This window comes from Protopterus annectens, chromosome 6.part0 (assembly GCF_019279795.1).
Source record: "Protopterus annectens isolate FY-2018-M chromosome 6.part0, PAN1.0, whole genome shotgun sequence".
NCBI lineage: Eukaryota > Metazoa > Chordata > Ceratodontiformes > Protopteridae > Protopterus > Protopterus annectens.
In genome coordinates this window covers 863,233,108-863,239,107 of record NC_056737.1, presented here as the reverse complement: position 1 = coordinate 863,239,107, position 6,000 = coordinate 863,233,108, and the positions used below count along the sequence as shown (strand labels likewise).

At 37.1% G+C, this 6,000-nt stretch overlaps 1 protein-coding gene across 1 annotated transcript in view; it reads left to right on the top strand.

Annotated features, from left to right (window-relative positions):
* The window catches only part of TECPR2 (tectonin beta-propeller repeat containing 2), a gene marked incomplete in the record, with an annotated part of 1,535,154 nt that overhangs the window by 1,396,054 nt on the left and 133,100 nt on the right, over positions 1 to 6,000 (top strand).

The following is a 6,000-nucleotide window of genomic DNA, read 5'->3' as shown; positions in this document are numbered from 1 at the left end:
TGAGTTGACAGCCGCTATTATTTTCAGAAATGGTCTTCACTTCAGCCATCACCTTTTCAGACCTGTGGTCTTAGTGAGGGTTGTACTGATAGCAAGTCAAGCAGGGTACACCAGACTTCCTTATCCCCAATAGTATTCTGTCTCAACTTGTGGGATTCTCATCTGTTCCCAGGCAAGCCGAGAGAGAGTCACTACTTAATGTTAATGATGTGTGAGAATGGGGAGTCGGTGATTGACTGGTAGACTGAGAGCTTAATTTTTCAGTCAGTTCTTCCTCCACCACCACCATTTGGTACACCACTTGCAATACTGCCACCCCTGCTCCCATCCATTGGTTAGTCTCTTCATCCCATGTAAATTTGTTCATAAAAAACAAATATAATTAAAATGTTCAACCTGATGTAGCTTCACTCTTTCAACAAGAAAGACTAGTCCATTCTTTTCAGGTGGGGAACCATGTGCTCCAATTTAGATGTGCTGATTTTCATCCTGTCCATTTCACAGTTAAGAGGAAGTTAATCCAGTGTTAATAGGAGTTGTCACTTTAGGCTGAGGCCTGTATCATTTTCAAACAACAAAGATACAAACCTCATCTTCTATCACTGAATACTGTATACTGGGTTGTACCTTGATATGCAATACTTTATTAATTTTTCCACCACCTGCTTTATCTTCTTGGAAGGGATGTTAGTTGATTTTAGATGTGCATATGCTTAAACTCTCTGGAGCTTCTGTTTTCATTTCCTCCCATACTGTGAATATATTTACACCCTTTATTGGATTAAAGCTTTCCAGCAGATGTTCCATTGCTGTGCATGTGGACCTTGGATGCATTTATAACGGGGGTATCTGTGATGCAATGGTTTCTCTACAAGATGTTTATAGATTCATAGGTAGGTACTAGTTGTGCAGTCTGAGACCCTTAAGCCTAGCCCAAGTTTCCAGTTGCCTTAAACCACTGTCTGGTTATAAATGTCTTGCTCATGACCATACTGAATACAAATGAAGGCTGAGGGGAATCAAACACTGTACCACATGAAGTGGCTGGTTAACAGAGCATAGCCTTAATCCTCTGTGCTAACAGCTGAAACCTGGTAAGTTTTGTGTATTAACTGACAGGTATTGAAGTTAGGATTTATGAAGTGGAGAAAGTGTAAATATTCTGGTTTGCTTTTTATGACTTTTAAGGTTTTCATGTAGTAGAACCCTGTCTGAAAAATATATCATAATCAGTTTGCCAGCCTTCCATGAATAGTTATTTACTCTGTCAAATTGACTGCTCATTGATGGAGTGAATGACTGTAAAATGTGGTTGATTGTTCACTTAATTGAAATTCGAAGTTTTTGGATGAACATCAAATGCATGTGGTAAGGTAAGTGTGGGTTTGGGAAACTATTGCTGAGACTTTTCGATACTCTGCAATTCTGGCATTTATCAGGGAATGGGAGTGTTTGTGTGAGTGTATTCAGGAGGTTAGGATTGGAGTAAGTAATAAGTAAGGGGATAAGTTTAGTATAGAGCATAAGTATTGGTGCTTGTGTGTGTATCAGTGTGTCTTATGAAGTGGTGTTGCAAAAACATTTTCAAAGTTAAGCAGTGCAGGATTAGGGGCAGGGTTATGTTTAGGGACCCTTGTCCACCTTACTAATACCTCCTTAACCGTACTCCTGCTCCTAGACCTAACCCAAGCACCTTACTTTGAAAAATCCTTTTTGCAGCAGTCAGTGATCAGACAAGTTATATCTGAATGTGTGTAGGGTTTTCAGAATCAAATTTGAAAAGGAAGTCATTCTGTTTTGCATTTTCTTTAGACTGTGATTTTTTTGTATTTTTTTTTTTTGGAATGCTAGGATGAATCACATATCTATGCCCGTGCATTTCGATAAATGAAGTCATGCACAATGGGAGAATTTCTTTGCATTTATATTTTGTTGAGGAAGCTTACTAACTGCAAGTTTGCATTCTGTCAGCTTGTACAGTCGACTTTTTGTTAACTGGAGCCTTTAAATGGGCGCATGACTTTGACAAGAGTAGTATGACCATGGAGTAGTATGACCATGGAGAGAGAGAGAGAGAGAGAGTGTGTGTGTGTGTGTGTATGTATAAGTGATGATTAATAAAGAAATGAATGAAATTATTTGGGAGGGAAAGAGTGGAAGAGTTAAGTGCAATAAACTGATTCTTTTAGTAGAGCACAGTGATTTGGGGTTACCTGATTTGATACTTCCAAGCTACACAGTCATAACATAATTCAAGGTGATGGTTATAAATGAAAATGGAAAACAATGTAACTTTGGGGGTGGGGCTTCAAGAGATTAGTATTTTGGAAGCAAGTACTTCCGGAAAAAAAATAGCCATAGGCTTTTGGAAGCAAGTTCTTAAGGAAAGTAAAAACTGTGCAGAACATTGATAAAACAGCAAAATGTATTCTAAGAACAAACCTAGTGCTGTGCAGGAATGGAGATTTTATCAGTAGGTATGCTTGCAAGTAACTGTATAGAATGTAGGCAAGAGTGGCTGGAAGTTGCTAGAAAAAAATGGCAAAGCAACCTAGATATTGGGAGCAAATGACTGGAAAGATAGGCAATAGGATGGGATTAGGCTAAATGGACATTTAGACTGCTGTACTTATTAGGGATTGATAAGAGTGTACTCTGAAAAGGAAGTGTACTAACTGCAATTTTGCATTCTGTCAGCTGGAGCCTTTAATTGCATTATAGCTGTAAGAATCAGAGGAGTATAGAAAACCTTGGGAAAAGGATTTTCAAAGTGACTGCACACTGAGCAATAGGTTGATATGAGCTCTCCCAATTGAAAACACTGTGTGAAAAAAGGATCAGTGAAACAGACAGTTTGGGAAACTTTGGTCACTGGCTAGTAGTTAGACTACCTCAATGCCAGCAAATAACATATGTGGAGAACCTCAGAGAAAATAAACCAGAAGAGGAGAAGAGAAAAATCTAGCTAGGAAAAGTCCTGAAGCTCTTCAGCAAAAATCAGTTCAGGTTTCAGCTTTGGTACAGGAGATGGCTTTCAATTATTTAGAAGAACAGATATATCAAATACATTTAGTGCTGTTTAAATGAAGCACTGAAGGAATGTATCAACTCAAGTAATAAAAGATTGGAAAAATAGAAGAAGCTTTAACCAACTATTCAGATGAATTGATAAAACTGCAAAAATCAGAGGTTGGAATAGAGAAAAGGTTGGCTGAATAATGAAGTTTCTCAAGAAAAGCTGTTTAGAATACAGAGCAGAGAAAACCTGAGATTTTCTGCTGTACACAAATTGGAAGTAACAGACTGTTTTAATTTTCTGAAAGTATAAATAAGGAACTGGTTCCACAACAGGCTTTTTTAATTAAAAGGACACAGTATGTATACTGCAAATCTGGCCACAAGAAAGCAGTCAAGACCTACTTTAGTAAATATGCAGTCATACCAGCAGAAATAGTTGCTCCTGACAAAATTGTGGGGTAGAAAGGAAAATTTATTAAAGATTGAAGACTTCAGACTGTTTGTAGAAACTGATTATCCATGGTACACCAGGAAGAAAGAAAGCAAGTTTATCTCCACAGTCATGGAATGTCAGGAGGCAGGTATGAGATTCAAGTTGCTGTACCAAGCTGTCTTCAGAATATTTTTCCTGGATGATAAAATATGGTTTTGATAGGCGGAGTAAGGAGGAAATAAAAATATTTATTCAACAAAGAATGATCCAGGATGCAGACCGGGGACTCTGCTTCTTATTCCTCACAAAAAAGCCCGTAGAAAGATCTTGCCAGTGAAATATTTTTCATTGTTACAAAGGGAAATGCTTCAGAGACAATAAAAGAAGCACAGCAGCTGACTGAAAGAATTAAAGTACCTTAGACTTGAACCACATAGTGTTGTTGGGAGACTGAGATGATCAGGAAAAAGACTAAACAACACTGAAATTAGCGAGTAAATGGAGTCTATAAAGCATCAGTCCCATCAGATATAGGAATAGACATGTGAAATATGGCTGTACAAGGAAAAAGTGGCAGCGAGAGACTAGTGTGCACTCAGGTTTTTAAGTGTGAGGTGGGGGAAGAGTCTTACCAGTGACTGCTCTATATGTTAATATCATCAGAATTATTGGTAGTGTTTATTTCACATGCTGTTTTGCAGGTTCAGCACCTTTTAGTCTACAATATATGGAATCTATCTGGGTTAAATGCCCCTCAGTCTCCAGGAGGTTTGATTAATAACAGGTTGTGCTAGAAGTATGTATGGTTATTCTTTAAATAATGCTTATTTTTTACGAATTATTTATTTTGTTTTAGGTAGTATACCTTTACTAGGAATGTTTTGGATATTGTTTCAAATAATATATAATTAATTTTAATAGTAAGGTTTTAAATGTATGATGACATCATTTCCTTTTTTCTGCTGGGATGGGCAATGCAAGAGGCTATTTAAGTAACTGTTATGTAATGTGATGTGGTCTGATGAAGTTTGTGATTCCCACAAATGAAAAACACTTCACCTTAGTAAAGTAGAGTGGTTATATCCTGGCTGTTTTGTTTTACTTTCCTAACCGTGATAGTTTAAGTCGAGTGAAAATTCAAAAATTAGTTTATAGACATGGAATGTGAATGGGCTTCAGGATACAAATAAAAGGAGGAAAGTGTTAGACTATATTTGCCAGTTTGGGGAGGGGGGGCTAGTGTTGTAACATGAAATACACATGAGAAAAGAGGACCACGAGCAAGTTAAAAATAAAAAAAAGGATTCAAAGAAGGCGATTTTGTTAATACAGTTGAGGCTAGGAAGAAAAGGGTTATTACTATGATAAAGGAGCAGGCACACCCCTACAGATAACTGACCCCAAGTTAGACCATAAAGGCAGATATGTTTTGATACAACAATATTGGGAACATAAAAGATTACTCTGAGAAATGTATAGACAAAGGCTGAGAACTTTAATCAAGGAATATAAATAATATTGGGAGATTGAAACACAGTTACATCTAGGGATGATCCAAGTAGAGTCTCCTGCACCCTAAAAATTACACTATAAGGTAAATTTTTCTCACCTCATGAAAATCTGTGGCATGGAGGATATTATAGGAACACAAAGATGCAATAAAGAATTCACGTTTTACGCTCCACATTTCAGCCTAGTGCAGGTTTAAACAGTTTCTATAGTAATATGGAAGAGGAAGCACTAATTGATTGCCTTAATATACACACCCCTTGTTGATGTGAAATAATTTCCCAGTAATGCTAGAACTAAGACTGTGCTTGCGGGATAGAGAACAGAAACAATGGCGATTGAAACTGGGGAGAAAAAAGGAAGATGAAATACATAGGACAATAACTACAAGATTAAAAGAAATAAATGAAGGGGATGGAAGTATTCTACATCAGTGGGGATGGGACTACAATATTGGCAAAAACATTTGATGGCAAATATAATGGAAAAGGAGCAGAAGACATTGAAGGAGAAAGATCTAGAGAAGGGTAAACTAGGATGATTGAGAGAGCAACAACTTGGGCATCACACAATTCCAACACAGTCTGGTATAAAGGGTGAAAATATAAAACGATTTCTAACAAAACTACAATGTATTTCTGATGGCTATGAAGCAGACATGGGAAATAGACTGTCCAAGACAGCAAAAAATTTTAGCAGTTAGTTTGAGAACAGAAAGAAGGATATGAAAACTAAGACCCTGTTAATGGGAATGTTCTTAGAGAGACTAAAGAAATAGAGAGAGTATTAGGAAAATATTTTCAACTGATGTATACAGAGCAAAACAGGATGAGAGACTGGAGCCAAAAAAACTGAAATATTCTATGAAGGAATTGAGATTGGGGGAATAACAAAAGAGCAACAAGACTTGGCTAAACCTAGGAAAAGGAAGGAGACAGAAGAACAAGCATTAAAGCAAGCTACAGGGAAAACTTCTGGAATAGATGGCATTCCAAAGAATATTGGAAAAAACTACAAACCTGTTACAGTGCCATAATGGC